General features: G+C 40.8%; 1 protein-coding gene and 1 pseudogene across 3 annotated transcripts in view; both read left to right on the top strand.

The window, feature by feature from the left end:
* The window catches only part of LOC306650352 (uncharacterized protein C3orf22), a 275,416-nt gene that overhangs the window by 240,305 nt on the left and 11,340 nt on the right, over positions 1 to 23,771 (top strand). The window lies entirely within an intron of this gene.
* Positions 18,576 to 19,650, top strand: LOC306650471 (vomeronasal type-1 receptor 45-like; annotated as a pseudogene). The gene has a single exon. The product of its transcript is annotated as a vomeronasal type-1 receptor 45-like (transcript).

The raw sequence follows: 23,771 nt of genomic DNA, 5'->3' as shown, positions 1-23,771 counted from the left end.
CGTACAGGGAATCTCTGAAATAAATAACACACAGCATATGGTAATCAAAACCCTGGAGAAGATTGGAGCAAATGAATGGAAGTCCTATTTCTGAGAGTAGGGTAACAAGTAGACAAAATTCTTTGTAAACTAAAACATATTTCAAGTATAGCTTATGCTTCAGAATGTGGACAATACCAATATTTTCAAATAAATCTTCCCAAGTTTTGAGAGATGAGAGTTTTTTGTTTTTGTTTTTGTTTTAAGTAAAGAAATGGGAACTGGCCATATTGGTGCACACCTGGAATCCCAGCAAAATCCTGAAATCCTAAAAGCTACGATTACTGAACATATATGTTGTTTTCCCAAGCTCTTGGGTGTTTTGTAGCCAGAAATGGGAAACAACCACCATCTTTATGTTTTGAATATTTAATGCACTTTCAACCTCATCATGCACATATAATTTGAAATTTCCTAAATGGTAGCTCACAGGGTCAGGGATTACTCTATTAGTTTGTAACTTGTGAAATTATGTTGGGACAAGACATTCTTCACAAGAAAATCCTAGTTGATAGCTGGCAATAATTCAGGGTTACCTTCCTGTACTAGCTATTGAACATAGAACCCCATTTCCTTCTAAAGACTTTAAAACTTGAAGAAATTACACAGAGTACAGAGGTCACTTTTATCAACAGTAGTTCTATTTGAATTATGATAATAGCAGAATGAGAACTATATAGGCTTAACAAAAACATGAAATTTAATTATGTCACTTGCCAGGTAAAATGCATTGAAAAAATAATGTTTAAAATCTCAGAGTAACATTTTATATGTAGTTTGCATGGTAATGGAGCTAATCAGTAAATATAACTTAGTTTATGAAAACCTAAAATTTATTGATGTATCCTATGCAAAAATCTTATCTAAGTTAAGGCCATAAATACCCTAGGAAAGAAATATCTTCATTGTGCCGTGCAGAACACATCTTCCAACCTGAGAAGGAGTCTTAGAGCTGATGTCTCTTCTGCAGATACCAACAAGCTCAATAAGAAACTTCCATGCTTCCCAGGACCTGCTTGCTCACTGGTTCTGCACCTGTGGATGCAGAGCTACTTACCCAGATGGATGTATCAGGAAAGACTCAGTGCACCCGAATAGAACCTGTGCTGGTTTAGGGAAGGGAGGTCTTTAGCTCCTCTCTCTGCAGGCCCTCCATTTCCGTGTCTGTAAGAAGGATGTCCCACTGGAGAGCACAGAACCATGGAGTCCTCAGTGGGACATTTCACCTGCCTCTTCATTAGGCCTTATGCTCTGGTGGATAACAGCAGTCTAGGGTGCACAGGGCTCCAAACGTCTCTCTAAGTTAACTGACATGTGTATTAGTGATCACAGTGGTCCCCGTCATTTGGGAAGTATCAACTTCTCTCATTTTGAGCTAGGACAGATTCATCTAAAATCACTTGATGATTCACCAGGCCACTTTCTGAATTGAGAGATTCCTGTCCCTCCCGGGAGTTGCCATTGGCTCTGAGGTCTCTGCCCGTAACTTACCATGTTCCTCCTCTTCCCCAGCCCATTTGTGCATGGAGCACCGTTTTCCTTCGTAGTGTTGGCTCTGCTTTCCCTGATTTTCCAAAGTAGCGGGGTCAGGGTTCAAGGTGTGAGTGCATTTAAACTGAAATTAAAATGCAATGGAAGGATTTAATAGTTTTACCAAAATTAACAAATGTTCCAAGTCATTGTTATTATATATTTAAATACCTGGTAGTGTTTTGGATTGAGGGTAATGGCATGATTAAAGTCCAGAATCAAGCTGTCAAAAAAATGTGATGGAATAAATACTAAGAACACAGATGGAGCTGGAGTTGGGTTTGGCAATCCCTGGCAGGCGAGGCAGAGCGTCAGCGGTGCTGCTCTCCATGAGCAACCTGAATGACAGCCCTCCCCTCCCTAGTGCAGGTGGGAGGAGGCCTGTCCCTTCTCTGATGGAAACTATATACTGATGTGCTCCAGTATCCCGTGTGGCCTACACAAAATTCAACCTTATATTCAACAATTAATGTACTCAACCCAGATAGAAAGGGTTAAAAATCCATCCAGATATAAAAGATAAAAATAATTCAGATACAAAGGATGAAATGTCGTCACGTTCAGAGAGATGGGAATATATAAGGAACTAAATAGAAAAACAGGAAATGCAAACTACAGTATCTATAATCTGAAACTTCACATGGATGGGCCAAGAGAGGATTGGAAACAGCAGAAGAAAGCTACAGCAAACTTTAACACTTGTTCATAGATGTCCAGCCTCATACAGGGAGGGAAGAACAAAAGGTATGAATTTAAAATGAACAGTAGTGGCACTATGACATATATGTTACTGGGCATTTTTTATCGGATGGGAGACACACAGTTTGCTATGCTGTAAAATGGACATCCTGATAGGTGGCCGTTCCCTGGTCCAGTCGCACCTCAACTTTTGGTGGGCTGGGCTTCCACCCTCTTCCCTGGCTGGGTCTGTGCCGCTTGTTCTCCTGGTTCCCATTGCTCTCTGTGTACCCATTCCCTGGGTGGCTTCTGGGGTTGACTGTGGTAGAGCAGTTGACTGCTAACCTGTCAATTTATGGAGACATACCTTTCTCTTTGCTATACCCTAATTTTTATAAGTCAAGAAATAGAATTCCATCATTAAGATTTTTTCCCCCAAAACATCCCATTTATTTTTTACCCCAGGTAGTAGAGGGTAATGATTGGATATTCTGCTCAGGTTTCTCAGCCGAATTTTTTTAACTTCAGTACTCAAAATGGAATTGCATCCAAAAGGAAAAGAGTGGAGATGTTTTGTTTCTGCTAACAGGCTCGGGGCAGACATCACAGCCTTTGAAAAAATTTTCTACAAAAACACCTTATCAGGGTGTTTGATCAGCTTTTTGCTGCTGTAACTAAAGGACACAACTAGGAAAATTTTAGAGGAGAAAATGTTCATTTGAGGGCTCACAGGTTCAGAGGTCCATAGAAAGTCGACTTTGTTCCTTGGGGCTCAACATGAGACAACATCAGGGCAGAAGAGTATGATAGAAGAAAGCTTCCATGATGATCAGGAAGCAGGGACAGGAAGACTCCTATCACCAGACCTTGGTTGATTCCACGATCTAGCTACTGTGAATTGAGCTGCTATAAACACTGATGTGGCTGCATCACTGTAGTGTGCTGATTTCAAGTCCTTTGGGTATAAACCAAGGAGTGGGATAGCTGGGTGACAAGGTGGGTCCATTCCAAGTTTTCTGAGGAATCTCCACACTGCTTTCCAGAGTAGCTATACTAATTTGCAACTCCACCCACAATGTACAGTGTGCCTTTTTCCCCACATCCACACCAACATCTGTTATTATTTGTGTTCTTGATAATAGCCATTCCAATTGGGGCAAGATGAAATCTTAGAGTTCTTTTAATTTGCATTTCTCTAATTACTAGAAATGTTGAACACTTTTTCATGTATTTATTAATCACCAGTATGTCATCTTCTGTAAAGTGTCCAGTTCCTTGGTCCATTTATTGGTTGGGTTCTTTGTATTTTTGGTGTAAAGTTTTATAAATTCTTTACAAATTATGGAGATAAGTGCTCTATCTGAGAGAAGAAAGGAGGAACTTTAGGTTACATAGAGGGAAATGAGAGGGAGAGAGTATAGAAAATGGTGGAATGAGACAGACAGCATTACCCTGTGCACAGGTATGATTACATGAATGGTGTGAATCTACGTCGTGCACAACCATAGATATGAACAGTTGTACCTCATTTGTGTACAGTGAATCAAAATGCAGTCTGTAAAAAAATAAAAAATTAATCAATTGAAAAAATATATTGGAAAGCTTATGAAGTTGGATATGACAAAGTGCTATTGCATATAATAATACCAAGGAAAGGGAACAAAAATACACTAGATAAACAGGACTAGATAAACATTAGAAACTTCTATCCATGAAAAGATACAGTGAATAGAATAAATAGGGAACTTACAGAATGGGTGGAAATAAAACAATAAATATGAAAAGTGGTTAATATGTAGAATATGTAAAGAACTGCAACTAAAAAAACAGCTGAAATCTTAAAAAATGAGCTATATGTACTTTTGTTTTTCTTTTGGTAGGGGGTACTGGGGACTGAACCCAGGGGTGCTTAACCACCGAGCCACATTTCCAGTTCTTTCTATTTTTTAATTTTGAGACGAAGTCTCACTAACTTGTTGAGGCCGACTTCACACTTGCCGTCCTCCTGCTTCAGCCTCCTGAGCAGCGAGGATCATAGGCATGCACTACCATGCTGGGCTTACCTTTTTCAGTTTACTAATGAAGAATTAACAAGATAATTGAATATGCTGAAGGTATTTAACCTGATGATTTAATTTATTGAGGAAACTCCTTTCTGTTTTCCATGATGACCATGAGTTGAACACCCTCTCTGGTGGTTCCCTAGCCTTCCCTCTCCTCCACATCCTCAGCAATTCTGATCTCTTATCTTTTTTGGTAATACTCTTTCTGAGGGTGTGAGGTGATACCTGATTGTGGTATTGATTTGTGTAGCCCATGTGACTAGCGATGGTTAGTGGTCTTTTGATGTACCTTTCTTCTTTGAAAAAAATATTTCCCCCTTTTTCTTATTTTTAGGAGGGGTGGTTATCTATTTAGTTTTTGCTATTGAATTTTATTACTCCCTTCCATACTTTGGATATTAACCTCTAATAAGTTATAGTCATGCACCACATAATGTTATGGTCTAGGGCAGACCATGTATACAAAGAAGGTTCCATAATAATTATAATTTTAGATACACCTACCATTGGAACACTTACATATATGAGGTAAATATTAACAGAACTGAGTAGAATCTAATGGATCTGAAAATATCCTGTCACCCTGCTGACATAACATTGTAGTGCAATTCATTATTTTTGATCATGCCCATGTAGATAAATCTGTCAGCTAGTTATAAAAGTATATAGTACATACAGTTCTATATAGTTTGAAATACTTGATAACAAGTGATATGTTACTGGTTTACGTGTTTATTATATTTTTGTATTATGGTGACTGGTTTGTTATAGTTTTTATTGTTATCTTAGATCACACATCTGTTATAAACATGAACTTTTATTTTAAAACCCTGTGCTGTGTACAATAGCAGCAGTCTCATACAAGTTGTATCAATCAGAGATCTTCAGTGGCCGTGTTGAGTGACTGACCTAGGCTGTCTAGGTTGTGCAAATGCACCTCACGATATTCACACACTGACACAATTGCATGTGGTGTGATGAGCTAAGGGTGCCTAATAATGCATGTCCTCAGGTCTTGTGTGACGGTACTTGTGACTCTCTCCAAGTAGAGCAGGAGCGTGGTGATGAACTCCCCTAGATTTTGTGTAAGATGTTCTCTGCTTATGAAGGGAACATTCCCTGTGTACATTACTCTTGGTTGACTGTGGTTCTTCTTCCATCAGCACTTTTATTAGTGCATTGTGGTTATTCACAGTAGTGGAATTCACTGTGATGTGTGCATAAATGCACATGCTGTCATTCGATCATTGGACTTGGAGTCCTCCTGCCTCAGCTTCCTGAGCCACTGGGCTTACAGGCACGTGCCACCCCACTGGGAGTTTCATCCTCCCTCTCTCCGTCCTCCCTTCCCCTGATCCTCCTCTTCAACTGTTTGCCTCTTGTTTTTTCATAAGGCCCCTTTTCTTCTCGCCAGCTTCTACGTGTGAGACAGAAGATATGACTCTTGACTTTCTGAGTCTGGCTTATTTCGCTCAACACAAGGGCCTCCAATTCCATCCATTTTCCTATAAGTGATATTATTTTGTTCATCTGTATGACTTAATAGAACTCCCTTGAGTATATAGACCTCATTGTATTCAGCCATTCATCTGCTGACAGAAGCCCAAGCTGTGCTGCAGTTTGGCTATTGTGAATTGCTCTACTTAAAAAAAAAAAATAGTTAGCTATGCCATTGCTGGTGCAGCCACTCTGGAATGCAGGATGGAGATTCCTCAAAAAACCTGGAGTGGAACCACCATTTGACCCAACTATCTCACTCTCAGTTTATATCCAAAGGACTTAAAATCAGCATAAAACAGTGACACAGCCACATAAGTGTTAATAGCAACTCACTTCACAGTAGCTAAGCTTTGAAACTAACGTAGGTGCCCTTCAATAGATGAATGGAAAAAGAAAATATGGTATATATACACCATGGAATATTACTCAGCCTTAAAAAAGAATGAAATTAAGGCATTTGCAGGTAAATGGATGGAGTTGGAGAATATCATGCTAAGTAAAATAAACCAGTCCCAAAAAACTAAAGGCCGAATGTTTTCTCTGATATGCAGATGCTAATTTTATCTGTCATATGCTGAGCTAGGGAATGAGAGAAGTACTTTGCATTAGGCAGAGGGAAGTGAAGAGAGAGGAGGGGGTGGAGAGGTGGGAAGCCTGGTAGAATGAATCAGCCATTGATACCCGTGTGCATATATGACTACACAACCGCTGTGATTCTACATCATGAACAACCCGAAGAATGAGAAGTCATACTCCATTTATGTATGACAGTAGAATGCACTCTACTGTCGTGTATAACTAATTATACCAAATAAAAAAGTAGGTACACATGTATTGCTGACTTGAATTGTTTGGAAAAATACCAAGGATTGTATACCTGGGTCATTTGGCAGTTCTATTCCTAGGCTTCTGAGGAAACTCCATACTGATTTACATAATGGTTGTACTAATTTAAATCCCATCAGCAGTGTATAATTCTCTTCCCCTGTACCCTTGCCAGGTATTTATTATTACTTACATTCTTGATCCCTTCTAACAGGAATGAGATAAAACCTCAAAGTAGGTTTTACGTGCATTTGCCTGATTGCAAAAGATGTTGAAAATTTTTTTCATATATAGCTGACCATTTGAATCTCTCTTTCAAGAAATGTCCATTTATTTCATTTGCCCATTCACTGGTTGGATTTTTTTTTTCTTGACTCTTGAATTCTGGGTTTTAACCCTCTGTTGGAGGACTGGCTTGCAAAGATTTTCTGCCTTTCTGTTGGCTTTCTCTTCACGCTCTTATTTCCTTTGCTGTGCAGAAAGTTTTAATGGGAGTCATCCCATGTATTTTTTTTCTGAACCTTTTACATCTTACTAGGAAGTCATTGCCTGTATCTGTATGGGGGAGTGTTGACCCTGTTTTCTTCTAGCGGTCATAGTGTTTCTGGTCTCACATCAAGGCCTTTGATCGACATTGAATTGACTTGTATGCAAGGTGAGAGATGTGGACTTAGTTCCTTTCTTTTGCACATGGAATGCAATTTTCTTGGCACCATTTGTTAAAACGTAGTCCTCTTTCTTCAACCTGTTTTTGGAACTTTGTCAATGATTTGATGGTTGTTTGTATTTGTCTCTGTGCCTTCTATTCTAGTACTTTGGTCTGTGTCTGTAACTTTGGTCTATGTCAGTAACATGCTAGTTTTCTTACTCTAACTCTGTAGTATAATTTGAAGACTGTTTTATAAGGCTGTCAACACTGCTTTTTTTTTTTTTGAGAACTGCTTTAGCTATTCTGGGTCTTTGATTTTTTTCCAAACAAATTTTAGGATTGCTTTGTCTAGTTCTGTGAGTAATGTCACTGGTTATTTTGATGGGGATTTCTTTGAATCTGCACATTGCTTCTAGTAAAATAGTTATTTTGCCATTTTTAATTCTCCTTGTCAATGAACATGTGGGAATATTCCATCTTCAAGTGTTTTCAGTTTTTCTTCAGTGTTCCGTAATATCCTTTGTAGAGGTCTTTAACCTCTCTGGTTAGATTTCTTTCTACATATTTTACTTTTTTAAAAAATTGTGAATGAAATGGTTCTCCCAGTTTCTTTTTCAGCAGATTCACTGTTGCTTTTGTAAAAGCTATTTATCCTTTGCTCTGCTACTTTACTTGTAAGATTTTTTTTTTTTTTACATAGGCATTCATAGCTGGGAATGGGCCTCTGAGAAATGCCCTCATGATGTCCCAGAGGTTCTGGTGCATTGCATCTCTATTCTCATTTGATTTAAAAAAATTTTAAATTTCTCTTCTCATTTCTTTTATGATCCATTCATCATCCAAACTTGTATTCTTTAATCTCCATGTGTTTATATAATTTCTGTAGTTTTTCTAGCTATTTTTTAATTTCATTCCACTATGATCTGATAAGATGTAATTAATCATACTGACATTTTTGTATTGGCTTAGATTTTCTTGTGGCCTAACATGTAGTCTATTTTGGAGAAAGTTCCATGAAAGACTGAGTATTCAACCTTTGTTGAATGGAATGTTCTGAAGCTGTTAAGATAATTGTACCTATGGGATTCTTTAGGTTTAAAGTGTGTTTGCTGATTTTGGAGAGGAGACTGGATGACCTATTTAACTGGTGAGAGAGTTGTGTGGAAATCACTCAGTATTGGGTCCTGTCTGAGCCTTTATATTGAATAGGACTTGTTTTATGTAACTGGATAAACTGACATTTTGGGCACAAATATTTACTATCATTATGTCTTCTTGTTGGATTATTCCCACTACCAGTATGAAGTGACTTTCTCTTTTCTAATAATTTTGACTTGAAGTCCGCTTCATCAGATATGAGGTACTCCTGCTTGTTTTCTTGTTCTCTTTGCAAGGAATATCATTTCCCATCATTTCACTTTCAACCTGTGGATACCTTTGCCTGAGAGGTGAATCTCTTAGAGATAACATATAGGTGGGGCTTTTTTTTATAATGTGCCAGTCTATGTCTTTCAATTGGAAAGTTGAGGTCGTTTACATGCTGTGTTATGACTGAGTGATGCTTATTATTTACTGCCATTTTGATTATTTTTAACATTTAATTCTATCCTAATTCTCATTTGCTTAACTACACTATCAATGGGATTTATCTATTCTTAATCATAGCTATTTGTTTTTACCTCTTCTTCATGTAGGATTTCTTTAAGTATTTTCCTCAATGCTGGCTTAGTATTCATGCATTCTTTAGTTTATGCTTATCTTGGAAGATTTTCACTTCTCCCTTGATTCTGAAGAATGACTTTTCAAGATATAGCAACCTCAGAACCTAGGTTGTACTAATTTTCCTTCAGGGCTGTTTTCCAAACCCTCCTGGGAAAACAGTAAGCTTAGCATTACTGTTGAGAAATCATACGTCATTCTAATTGAGTTACTTCTAACCTGATGTTACTTCTGACCTGATGTTTCTCTCTTAAGGCTTTTAAAATTCAAGGCTTTTAAAATTCTGTACTTATTCTGTGTACTTGGTTTTGTAATTATAATATGTCATGGAAAGGTCTATTTGGGATTCTGTTGCCTTCTACAGGTGGACATCCATATTGTTCCCAAGGTTTGAAATTTTTTTCTGCCATTATCTCACTAAAAATGTTTTCAATGCTAGTAGCCTGCAGTCAGAATGGCAATTGCCAAGAATACAAGTAACAACAAATGTTGGTGAGGATGCAAGGAAAAGGTTCACTCATACATTGCTTGTAGGACTGCAAATTGGTACAGTCACTATGGAAAAAGTATGGAGGTTTCTTAGAAAGCTTGGAATGGAACCACTATTTAACCCAGTCATCCCATTCCTTGGCCTATACCCAAAGGACTTAAGATCAGCATACTATAGTCACATGGCCAGATCGCAAGTTATAGCAGCTCCATTCACAATAGGTAAACTATGAAACCAACCTACATGTCCTTCAACAGATGAATGCATAAAGAAATCGTGGTATATATGCACCATGGAATATTACTCAGCTATAAAGAAGAATGAAATGATGGCATTTGCCAGTAAATGGATGTAACTAGAGATTATCATGCTAAGTGAAATAAGCCAATTCAAAAAACCAAAGGCTGAGTGTTCTCTCTGATAGGCAGACGCTAACACACGACAAGGGGGAAGGAGAAGAATAAAAGGTCATTGGATTAGGGCTGGGGTTGTGGCTCAGCAGTCAAGCACTTGCCTAGCATGCGTGAGGCACTGGGTTCAATCCTCAGCACCACATAAAAATAAATAAATCTTAAAAAGTGTTGTGTCCATCTACAACTAAAAATCCTTTAAAAAACAAAGTTCATTGGATTAGACAAAGAAGAACGATGGAAAGGAGGAGGATGGGATGGGAAAGACAGTGGAATGAATCAGACTTTCTGTGTCCAAATATGAACACACACCAGGGAAACTCCACACCATGTACACCACAAGAATGGGATCCCGTTTAGAATAAGTCACACTCCATGTATGAGAAATGTCGAAATATACCGTCATGTTCACCTAAGAAGAACAAATAAAAATCTAAGAACTCATGTGCTCTTTACTTCTCCTCAGCTCTCATTCAAACCAGCCAGACACGCCAGGGAGTCTGCATGCGGAGCTTTGCCCCTCAGCCTGGCAGTGCCTACCGGGAAGCGCGTCCCTTTCAGGGTCACGTCCTCCATCAGAATGCTCACTTCACTTCCAAGCACTGCTTGTTCCCTTCTGCATGAGTTTGGACCTCTTTTTATCTGTTTTAAGTTCCCAGAAGATTTTTTCTTCAGTTTTCAGTCCTTCCCAGAACCATCATCCCTGTGAAGTTATAAACTGTAGATGTTACATATTTTAGCTCTTTTTTTTTTCACGTGATTCATTTAAGTTTCCATTTCTCTCTTCAAATAACCAAGATTTTCACTCAGTATGTATCTGTTTTAACATTTTGTGTATTGCCACTAGCCGAAGTATTGTTTCTGGGCTGGGGCTGTGTGTCACTGGTAGAGCACTTGCCTCGCAAGAGTAAAGCTTTACCCCCAGCTCAACAAACAAACAGTATTATTTTTTGATTCTAGGACCTGAAGCATCAGTGGGTCTACCTGAAGTATTTTATTGTCTTTGGGTACAGGTCACAGAGTCCTATGTTTTTGTCTGGTTTTATAGTTCCTTATATAACTTGATTCAAATTAAATGGGAGACTAAAACTAACTAGAATTATTTCAGAGAAAATGCCTGTTCTGTCCTCCTTCTGTTTGAAGAGAGTTTCTCCTTCAGATTCCTTACAGTGTGGAGTCCAGCTTGGGCTCTGCTCTGAAGCTCTGGTTATGTTCAGTCTGCCTGTGATCACCTCGACCTCTGACCTTTAGCTCTGTCTCTACTTTTCCATTCTTAAACTATTGATCTTTTTAAAATCAACTTTTACATTTTACTTATATCTTAAAATCTGCAGTCAAGCGTCTGTAAGTCATGAATATGTAACTAACACTATTTGAGGAGTGGACTATAGAAGAGGGTGTCCCTCCCACGTGGCAGGGAGAGGGCCACTGGGAACTCATGACAGGTGCCAAAAATCTCTGACTCCAGAGAAGAGGCACTGGACTCATTCGATCCCGAGAGCAAATGAGAGACATTGGCACTGTTTACATGTCCCTTGTGATCCCACCTACAGATATGTCAAGGGAGTGTGAGAACAGTTGGGGTCACTGATCTCCCCAGATGACTGTCATCCATCAGGGAATAAAGGAAAACTGAGAGACAGGTGTCCACCTGTTCCACCGGGGACTCCATGCTTGTGTCCTCCTCAGTGGGATCTGGTCACTTCCTGTAGGCACTGACATCGACAGGCCCACGGAGAGATGACCTGATTCATACATCCTTTACTTAAAACTGAGTAAGACTCTACTCTGACATATGTGAACAAGCCTGGCATGTCTCTTATTCTAATCAGCAGCACCCCAGTCTTGTGGTTGTACACTATGGTGAGATCCGCTGTGGTGGATCCACAGGAAAGTTATGTCGGACTCATCTCACTGCCTTTGTCCATTTTTAGCTGAGTATACAGCAGGTGATGATACTGATAATGATGGTGAAGGTGAGTTAGGTGATAATGGCAAAGTGGAATGTGTAATTTTAGGTACCCATGGACACATATTGCCCTCATTGAACACAGATTGTTACTTGCACTATCATTATTAATACTATTTATTTTCCTGAAATACAGTTTTATCTTCCTGAAATCAGGCCATCCCTAAGGTCACAAGCACCCAGACCTGCACTGGGCCTGCTGCATCGTTTCCTCCTTCCACAGCACTCTGCACTTCTCTCCTGACCGCTGTGCCAGGTTCACTGATCTGAGCATTTGTCACTAGCTGGGGGCCTTTTGATCGTATCATACATCAGAGGATGCCCATGATTTGGGTAACTGCATGATGGTGCGATATCAGAAGCGACTGCTCCCTTGACCCAGGGAATTAGAGGTGTTCTAACTGTGCAGTGTGCCTTTGGAGGATACCCCAGCCTTTGCCTTCAGATCTAGCCAATGAACGCTCAGATTTCTCTTTGACATTTATTACTCCATGTACGTTTGGTCCTTCCCTGTCTGGAGTGCTCTCTAAATGTGCTCTCTAAATGCGACCTGCTTCAGATATTCACGTTGATTTCCCTGTGACTGATGTCCTTATAGACAAAATTTCTGGTCTTTTTGAGGGCAGCCCAATTCCTCTTGTGTGTCATGCAGGTTTTTTTGTTTGTTTGTTTGTTTGTTTGTTTGGTTTTTTTTTTTTGACGTGGTACAAGGGCCATCCGAGCACAGCTAAGAGGGAGCTTCCCCTAGCTCATCCTTCTGTGAGCAGAGAGCCTCTGTCCCGTCTCCTGGTCTGGATGGTGCTGGGCTAGGCAGGCATGTGACAGTGTTGGCGACCAAGAGGATTTCTCTTAGCTTCATTTTCTGAAGTGCTTCACCAAAATTCCTTTCAAAAAAATCACTTATCACAGATATAGCTGTATTCCATTCTTTATAAAACTTATAATATTTAAGAAAATCTAAACCATATATATACATACATATATAAAATATATATAGGTTCCAGGGATTGAACCCAGGGGTGCTTAACCACTCAGCCACATCCCCAGCCCTTTTTTTTTATTTATTTGATTTAAAGACAGGGCCTCACTAAGTTGCTGAGGCTGGCTTTGAACTTGCGAGCCTTCTGCCTCAGCCTCCGAGCTGCTAGAATCACAGGTGTGCACCACCGCACCTGCCTTGAACCATGTATTTCCTATGTGTATATTTCACTCATGCAGTTAAGTGATCCACAATGGGACATGGGCTGGGAACGTGGCTCAGTGCTATCTAGGTTCCATCCTCAGCATGTACACACACACACACACACACACACAACAGACAAAATGGAGACCACTGGATGGCCAGAAAAGTCATTTTTGCAATATCTTCTGACACTATAGGAAAGAAGCATGGTGGCTTGTGATTGCATTTCATTGTGATCCTTTCCCTGTTCTACACCCTGGGGGAAGAGGATTAACTCCTACCTGCCTCGTACAGCTCCATCCAGGATATATTTTATAAGTACATCCTCACCAAGTTTTCTAGTCTAAATTTTATTCTTTAGTCTTTTAAGTTTGGAGAAATACATTGCTTCCTTGAAGCAAAAGTGAAAGTTCAGGGTCCCATGGAGACCCATCCTTCAGGATTGCTTTGGATATTTGTCCTTTTATTAAAACATTAAAATGAAATGACCCTGAATCTATTTAAAGTATGCTTCTGTTTACCCTCCCTATTCCACTTGCTCAAATAAAAAAAAAAAGAACTTCCTGCTTATATTTGATAGACTCAGCTCACCTAGGGTAATTATTCCAGCATGATAATAAAAGATGTGTGATATGTGTAGCTATCTAGGAGCATTCAAAGGAAATACTTGAACATCCATCAGAGTTCTCTGTACAGAGTTTGCCAAAGTATTCTATTTTGGTAATATTTTGTTCTCTCTGTTTTAAGATGGTAGAAAGCCGATCAATTATTAAAAAGAAATGCATTGCCAGTTGTGGTGGTGCACGCCTGTCATCCCAGTGGCTCAGGAGGCTGAGACAGGAGGATTGCAAGTTGGAGGCCAGCCTCAGCCACTTAGCGAGACCCTCAGCAACTTAGTGAGACCCTGTCTCAAAATAAAGAATAAAAAGGGCTGGGGATGTGGCTCAGTTGTTAAGTGTCCTTGGGTTCAATCCCTGGTACAAAAAAAAAAAAAATGTAGTAAGTATTAACCCACATGTATGAGGGACTATAATGATATAAGTAATTGCCAACATTTCAATAGAGAACTTTATAGAAATACTTACTTGTTTGGTTTGTATTCTTAATCTTTCACACATAATATGTCTAGGATGTAGGTGATATGACTGTCTACTTTTATAGGTGATAAGACTTGAGTTTGGTATATAGGCTACTCAAACTGTAGAGTAAATAGCAGATCACAGATATAAATTCAAGTAATTAAGCTTCAGATTCCACACTTATCAACCTCTGTTCTCTTAACATATTAAGAATAGCCAGGGGGGGATCCAAGATGGCAGACTAGAGGGTGACTGCATCTCCCATCACTCCAGAACTCAGGATTCAAGAAGGGGAGGCATTGAGAGCCTTGGACTAACACAGAGCCACGGGTGAGTCTCCCACCAGGTGAAGCTTGGCCCGGGCGGCAGGCCAGACAGGGGCAGCTTCTCAGAGCAGGGCACGGCAGCTAGAGTCTTCCCCAAGCAGCCCTGCTGCCTTGAGCGGCAGGCTTGATCCACCGCCACCTTCTTGGAGCAGGACGCCCAGTGAGAGCTTTTCCACACAGAGCCAACCCTAAGCCCCAGACCCAGCAGCGGGCCCAGGCCCACAGGTGGCTTCTGGGACCAAGGCACAACAGGAGAGGCTTTCCCCCAGCAGTCTGGCTCCCGGAGGCAGGGGAAGGCTGTCTATAGCGATTTCTAGGAGCAGGACCACCCAGTGAGAGGATTTCCATGCAGAACCAGTGCCCAGCCCTAAATCCAGTAGTGGGTTAGGGGCAGCTTTCTTTGGAAGCACTGCATAATCAAGTTCCTCCGAGACTTCAGGCTACTGAAGGCTGGGAGGTGATATACGGGAAATCTACAGGGACACTATAAGCCAAAGAGGAAATCTGCAATATCACAGAGTCCCACTGATATCTGACCAATATGAGAAAACAAGGGAAGAAAATGTCCCAAACATACCTAGATACTATCAATAAAACCCAATGACAGCACAGCAGGAGATATGTCAGAAAGGGAATTCAGAATGTACATAATTAAAACAATCAGGGAAGCAAACAAGGAGATGAAAGAGTAAATGCAGGAATTGAAGGAAGAGATGAAAGAGCAAATGCAGGCTTTAAATGATCGCACCAATGAACAGTTAAAAGAGCAAATGTGGGAAGCAAAAGATCATTTCAATAAAGAGAGATACTGAAAAAAAAAAAAACAGAAATCCTTGAAATGAAGGAAACAATAAACCAAGTTAAAAACTCCATAGAAAGCATAACCAATAGGATAGAACACCCGGAAGACAGAACCTCAGATATTGAAGACAAAATATTTAATCTTGAAAACAAACTTGACCAAACAGAGAAGATGGTAAGAAATCATGAACAGACTCTACAAGAAATCATGAAAAGGCCAAATTTAAGAATTATTGGGATTGAGGAAGGCTTAGAGAAACAAACCAAAGGAATGAACAATCTATTCAATGAAATAATTTCAGAAAATTTCCCAAATCTGAAGAATGAAATGAAAAACCAGGTACAAGAGGCTTATAGGACTACAAATACACAAAATTACAACAGACCCACACCAAGGCCCATTATTATGAAAATATCTAACATACAAAATAAAGACAGAATGTTAAAGGCCATGAGAGAAAAGAATCAAATTGCATTCAGGGGGAAACCAATAAGAATATCAGCAGATTTTTCAATCCAGACCCTAAAAGCTAGAAGGGCCTGGAACAACATTCACCAAGCCCTGAAAGAAAATGGATGCCAACCAAGAATCTTATACCCAGCAAAACATATGTTCAGATTTGACGATGAAATAAGATCCTTCCATGATAAACAAAAGCTAAAGGAATTTACAAAAAGAAAGCTGGCATTACAGAACATTCTCAGCAAAATATTCCATGAGGAAGAGATGAAAAACAACGATGCAAATCAGCAATGGGAGGAACTAGCCTAAAAGAATAGCCAAATACAGGAGAAACCAAATCATGTTAAAAAACAAAAGTGAGTCAAATGACTGGGAATACAAATCATATCACAATAATAACCCTGAATGTTAATGTACTGAACTCATCAATCAAAAGACATAGACTGGCAGATTGGATTAAAAAGAAAAATCCAACAATATGCTGCCTGCAAGAGACTCACCTCATAGAAAGAGATACCCATAGACTAAAGGTGAAAGGATGGGAAAAAACCTACCATGCATACGGACACAGCAAAAAAGCTGGAGTATCTATCCTCATTTCAGATAATGTGGACTTCAAGCCAAAACTAGTCAGAAGGGATAAAGAAGGACTTTACATACTGCTTAAGGGAAGCATAAATCAGCAAGATATAACAATCATAAACATCTATGCCCTGAACATTGGCTCATCCATGTACATCAAACAAATCCTTCTCAATTCCAGAAACCAAATAGACCATAACACAATAATACTAGGCGATTTTAACACACCTCTCTCACCACTGGATAGATCTTCCAAACAAAAACTGAATAAAGGAACCATAGATCTCAATAACACAATCAACAATTTAGACTTAACAGACATATATAGAATATACCATCCAAAAAAGAACGAATACACTTTCTTCTCAGCAGCACATGGATCCTTCTCTAAAATAGACCATGTCTTACACCACAAAGCTACTGTTAGCAAATACAAGAAGATAGAGATACTACCTTGTATTCTATCAGATCATAATGGATTGAAATTAGAAATAAATGACAGAATAAAAAACAGAAACTTCTCCAACACCTGGAGATTAAATAATACACTATTATATGACGAATGGATAACAGAAGACATCAAGAGGGAAATAAAAAAATTCTTAGAAGTAAACGAGAACAAAGACACATCATATCAAAATCTCTGGGACACTATGAAAGCAGTACTTAGAGGAAGATTTATTTCATGGGGCGCATTCAATAAAAGAAGTAGAAATCAACAAATAAATGACTTAACATTACAGCTCAAGGCCCTAGAAAAAGAAGAGCAGACCAACACCAAAAGTAGTAGAAGACAGGAAATAGTTAAAATTAGAGGCGAAATCAATGAAATTGAAACAAAAGAAACAATAGGAAAAATTAACAAAATAAATAGTTGGTTCTTTGAAAAAATAAACAAAATTGATAAACCCCAATTAGAATGGCGATTATCAAGAATACAGGCAACAACAGGTGTTGGCGAGGATGTGGGGACAAAGGTACACTCATACATTGCTGGTGGGGCTGCAAATCAGTGCAGCCACTCTGGAAAGCAGTGTGGAGATTCCTTAGAAAACTTGGAATGGACCCACCATTTGACCCAGCTATCCCACTCCTTGGCCTATACCCAAAGGACTTAAAATCAGCATACTACAGAGATACAGCCACATCAATGTTCATAGCTGCTCAATTCACAATAGCCAGACTGTGGAACCAACCTAGATGTCCTTCAGTTGATGAATGGATAAAGAAACCGTGGCATATATATATATGATGGAATATTACTCAGCCATAAGGAATGATAAAATTATGGCATTTGCAGGCAAATGGATGAAATTGGAGGATATCATGCTAAGTGAGATAAGCCAATCTCAAAAATCCAAAAGACGAATGATCTCACTGATAAGCGGATGATGACATATAATGGGGGGTGGGAGGGGTAGTGTTAGGGTTAGAGTTGGGGTTAGGGAGGGGGGCAAGAATGGAGGAAGGAACGACTGTATAGAGGGTAAAGAGGGGTGGGAGGGGTGGGAGTAAGGCAAAAAATAACAGAATGAATCAAACAACATTACTGTATGTAAATGTATGATTACACAAATGGTATGCCTTTACTCCATGTACAAACAGAGAAACAACATGTATCCCATTTGTTTACAATTAAGAAAAAAAAAGAATAGCCAGGCTCGGTGACACACACCTGTAATCGCAGCAGCTCAGGGGGCTGAGGCAGGAGGATCGCAAGTTCAAAGCCAGCCTCAGCAAAAGTGAGGTCCTGAGCAATTTAGTGAGACCTTGTCTCTGAGTAAGATACCAAACAGGGCTGTGGATGTGGCTCAGTGGTGGAGGGCCCCAGGGTTCAATCCCCAGTACCCAGAAGAAAAAAAAAAAAAAAAAAGGATAGATAAACTTTAATAAAGATAGTACTGGAGAACCATAACCTCATGCACATCTAATCTACTGAGACTCTGCTTCAGAGGGCCTTCTTTCCACTTGTTTGCAATCCTCCTCTTTCAATTCACCAGACTTTGTGAATCATGAACTCTCCAGCTGTGCCTAAGTCGATGCAGATGAAAACCAAGTCAGACATTGCTCTTCTGAAAAACTCACCAACGAGGTAATAATAAGAAAGCGTTTCCCAGAATATATGGCAATTTCTAATGTACAGGACACTTGTGTCCTATGGGATCCGTAATCCTTCCCTGACCTGGAAGAGGTGGGACAGGAGAACGGAGATGACTTCTAGAGGACGTGAAGCTGACACATATGGAAAGTGGGAAAGGTCGTATGGAGGCGGACCCCACATTTTGCTGAAGTGAGCAGTGTTGGAGACTGATGAAGCAGTCGTATTTTTCATACAGGATTATTCTTCCTTTTCTCCACAGACATTTAGTCCATGCTTCCTCTCCCGTAAGATGAGCAAAATCAACCTGTGCAGAATTGCTGCCGTAAGGAGTGGCTTTTTGTCTGAAATTGGCATTGGGATCGTGGCCGGCAGCGTTCTCCTTCTTCCACGTCTTCCTGTCCATTCTTGGGCACAGGCCCAAGTCCACTGACCTACCCATTGGTCTCCTGGCCCTAATCCACCTACTGATGCTGGTCCTCATGGGGTTCATAGCTACGGACAGTTTTATGTCTCGGGAGAGATTCTGGGAGGACATCACATGCAGATCAGTTGTCTACTTGCACAGATTGATGAGGGGCTTCTCTCTCTGTGTCTACTGCCTGCTGAGTGTCCACCAGGCCATCACCCTCAGCCCCGAAGCTCCTGCCTGGCAAAGTTCTAACATCAGTCCCCACATCAGAGCCTGTGCTCCTGTGGGTTCCTGGGTGTGGTCTACATGTCTGTCAGCAGTCACCTCTCAATCTCCATCACTGCCACCCCCAACGTGACCTCAGTAATGGAGTAATGACCTCCATCACTGCCACCCCCAACGTAACCCCAACTGAACCTGCTCCGTTTGGCCCGTCAGTTACTTCCTCAGGCAGACATCCTCCACACTGCGAACCTTCCGGGAAGCCTTCCTTCTGGGGCTCGTGGCCCTCTCCAGCGGGTACATGGAGACCCTGCTGTGCAGGCACAAGAGGCAGTGCCAGCACCGTCACAGCCCAGCCTGTCTCCGCAGGCCTCCCCAGAGCAGAGGGCCACCAGGACCATCCTGCTGCTCGTGGGCTTCTTTGTGCTTGTATCCACTTTGGACTACGTTATCTCCTCCTCTGGAATTATGTGGAACAGTGATCAGATTCTGTACCGCCTCCATATTCTTGTGACTCATACCTATGCCACAGTCAGTCCTTTGGTATTCATCTGTACTGAAAAACATAAAATTGACTATGAAATCCACATGGGGAGTCCATTAAATACTTGATTTTCAGAGATGGATACATTCTGTTAAGATCGGCTAATGCACTGGCTGCAGAAAAATTAATCAGAGTATGATATATATGTATAAAATAGCAGATCATACACACACACACACACACACACACACACACATATACACACACATATATACATACATGCTCTTTTTTCTTCTTTTTTTTTGTGTGTGGGGGACTGAACCCAGGGATACTTAACCACTGAGCCATGTCCCCAGCCCTTTTTTGTATTTTTTTAAGAGACAGGGTCTCCCTGAGTTGTTTAGGGCCTCACTAAGTTACTGAGGCTGGCTTTGAACTGCTGATCCTCCTGCCTCAGCCTCCTGAGCCGCTGGGATGACAGGTAGTGCGCCACCGCACCCGGCCTTTATGTTCTCTTTTGGCCAAGTTCTAATATGGAGTCGTGCTGTTTCCCTTTTGCTTATTTACTTCCATACATATGGATGGCGTAGACATAATAGGTAATGAAACCACATGCTGTCACAGATCACACAAATGTTCATGTTTCTGAATGGGTGCTCAGGGGAAAACTGCAAGGTGGATCTCAGTGGGCACAGCCTGGCTTAGCACAGTGTTAAACTTCGGATCTGGAATGCCCAACGCCCAGATTCCCCAATGCCCAGGTATTGAAGGACTCATCTCCAGCCCGTGGCATGATGGGGAGGTGGTGAAGTGTTTAGGAGGTGGGGCCTGTTAGAAGGAAGTAAGATCATTGGGGACTTGCCCTTGAAAACATATTGACCCTGGCCCCTTCCCTTCTCTCTCTTTTGCTTTCTGGATGCCATGAGCAAAGCATCTTTGTTCACCACGTGCTCCTCACTGTGGTGAACTACGCTACCCGAGACCCAAAGCAACAGGGCCGAGTGGCCATAGACTGAAACCTCCGTAACTGTGAACCAAAATTTTAAAAAAAGTTTCCTCCTCAAAGTTGTTTCTCTCTCTTTTTACCTTTTCAAAGAAGTCAAAAGCTGATTGATCAAAAAGTTCATACCTAGCCGTGCTACACAAGAAGTGGTCCTCCCTGGGACTACACCTGACGATGTGGTTCAAAAGCCTTTGCAACTCGTTTATGTGAGGAGTCTGGAAAGTTTGGAGGAGCAGGCTGGGGAAAGTGTAGGATTCTATAAGCAAAGCTTCAGGGGGATTATGGTGTGAGCTCAGAAAAACAAACTGCCACTGATGGTAATGGACAGTAAAGACAGTGCTTATGAGATGAGGCTTCAGCGGGGAGCGAGGGTAATGGACAGTAAAGACAGTGCTTATGAGGCTTCAGCGGGGAGCGAGGGTAATGGACAGTAAAGACAGTGCTTATGAGATGAGGCTTCAGCGGGGAGCGAGGGTAATGGACAGTAAAGACAGCGCTTATGGGCTTCAGTGGGGAGCGAGGGTAATGGACAGTAAAGACAGTGCTTATGAGGCTTCAGCGGGGAGCGAGGGTAATGGACAGTAAAGACAGTGCTTATGAGATGAGGCTTCAGCGGGGAGCGAGGGTAATGGACAGTAAAGACAGTGCTTATGAGATGAGGCTTCAGCGGGGAGCGAGGGTTCCGTTGGAAACTGGGTTACAGGCCACCCATGCGATTCTGGCAAAGAACATTTTTACGTTTTGTCCACGCTCCGGGACTGTGTGGGAAGTTGAGTTTAAAGGTGATGGTTTAATTAACTGGCAGAGGACATTTCCAGGTACCACATCCAGGCGATGGCCTCAGCATTGCTGGATTCTTTTTTTTTTTTTTTTTATTGTAAACACGTGGGATACATGTTGTTTCTGTTTGTACATGGAATAACAGCACACCATATGCATAATCATACATTCACATAGGGTAATGGTGTTTGATTCATTCTTTTTTCCTCCCCCCACCCCTCCCACCCCTCTTTTCCCTCTATACAGTCCCTCCTTCCTCCATTCTTGCCCCCCTTCCCACCCCCCATTATGTGTCATCATCCGCTTATCAATGAGATCATTCATCTTTTGGATTTTTGAGATTGGCTTATCTCACTTAGCATGATATTCTCCAATTTCATCCATTTGCCTACAAATGCCATAATTTTATCATTCTTTATAGCTGAGCAATATCCATTGTATATACATACCACAGTTTCTTTATCCATTCATCAATTGAAGGGCATCTAGGTTGGTTCCACAGTCTGGCTATTGTGAATTGAGCAGCTATGAACATTGATGTGGCTGTATCCCTGTAGTATGCTGATTTTAAGTCCTTTGAGTATAGGCTGAGGAGTGGGATAGCTGGGTCAAATGGTGGGTCCATTCCAAGTTTTCTAAGGAATCTCCACACTGCTTTCCAGAGTGGCTGCACTAATTTGCAGCCCCACCACATTGCTGGATTCTTTTTGCCAGATTCCTGGTGAGAATTAGAAGCAAAAAAGCAGAACAGAGAGATTTGAAAGTCCCACAATTTGGCCAGAAAAGAAGGGATTGTAAAATTGCTGTCCAGGAGTATGTGGTTTCTAATGAGATCGCACTCCTTTAAAAGAAGCCAAGTACTTTGCACCAGGACAGTGGGAAAGACGCTTTGAGGGTTTATCAGAAATCAGCAGGAACCCATCCGTGGCAGGATTAGAGTTGCAATGTATAAACTCTTTCAGACACCTTCCTTTGAGAAGAACCTGAAGGTGCACTGCTTGGTATGTGCAAGGTCAGAGTTCATGCGAGTAGCAGAAGAAGTTGGTGAAGCTGTGAGGTTAAAGCCAGAGCGGCAATGGAGGCTTAGGAAGGCAGAAATGCCAGGGATGTGGCCTGCCTGCTAAGGGGAGCTGAGAGAGGCCTGTGTGCTGTAGCCCGCAGAGTCAGAGGTGTGATAGGCATGGGCTCCTTAAGCCTTTTGGGGCTCCCATATGCCCTGGGCAGGAACTGTAAGATTTAATGTTTGCTCTGCTTTTGTGTTCTGTGCTTTGGGCATCCTACCAGAAAAATTTGTATGTAGCAATGCCTTAAAGTCTTTCTCCTGTAGTTTCAGGTCTTATATTTTAATCTTTGTTCCATCATTAGTTGATTTTGGCATAGTGCAAGAGATAGCAGGTCACTTTTCAGTCTACCCCATTAAAGTCCAATTTTTCTAGCCTCATTTATTGAAGAGGCAGTATTTTATCCAATGTATGTTTTTGGAGACGTTCTTGAGAATCACTTGGCTATCGATGCATGGGTTCATTTCTGGAATTTCTATCCTGTTCTGTTAGTCTGTGTGTCTGTTTCTGTGTCAAAAATCCTGCTGTTTTAATTACTCTGGCTCCTGATTTTGAAATGAGGCATTGTGATGTCCTCAGCTTTGTTCCTTCCGTTCAAGATGGCTTTACCCAGCTATCTCACTCCTTGGCAATATACCCAAAGGACTTAAAATCAGCATACTAAGTGAAGCAGTCACATCAATGTCTATAGCAGCTCAATTCACAACAGCTAGATTGTAGAACTGACTTAGATGCCCTTCAATGGATAAATGGATAAAGAAACTGTGGTATATATACACAATGGAATATTACTCAGCCATAAAGAAAAATAAAATTATGGTATTTGCAGGTAAATGGATGGAGTTAGAGAATATCATGCTAAGTGAGATAAGCTAATCCCCAAAAACCAAAGGCTGAATGTTTTCTCTGATGATAAGTGGATGATGATACATAATGGTGAGGAGAGGGACTAAGGGAAAAATGGAGGAAGGATGGATTGTGTAGAGGGAAATGATGGGAGGAGAGAGGAGGTGGTGGGGGAAGTAAAGATAATGGAATGAGGCAAACACCATTACCCTATGTACATGTATGATCACACAAACAGTGTGACTCTACTTCGTGTACAGCCAGAGAAATGAAAAGTTGTACCCCATTTGTGTACAATGAATCAAAAAATATTTAAAAAAAAAAAAAAAACAAACAAAAAAGATGGCTTTAGTTATTTCAGGTCTTTTCTGTCTCCATATGAATTTTAGGATCTTTTTCTACTTCTGTGAAGAATGTCATTGGCATTTTGATAGGGATTGCATTGAAACTGTAGCTCACTAGGGGGTAGTGTGGACATTTTTAGAACATTCTTCCAACCCATGAATATGGAAGGTCTATGTTTTTGTGTCTTCTCCGATTTCTTTTTCAGCGTTTCATA

Source organism: Sciurus vulgaris (assembly GCF_902686455.1).
Source record: "Sciurus vulgaris genome assembly, chromosome: 19".
Classification (NCBI taxonomy): domain Eukaryota; kingdom Metazoa; phylum Chordata; class Mammalia; order Rodentia; family Sciuridae; genus Sciurus; species Sciurus vulgaris.
Note: the sequence above shows the minus strand (reverse complement) of the source record. Positions and strands in the feature narration are given on the sequence as shown.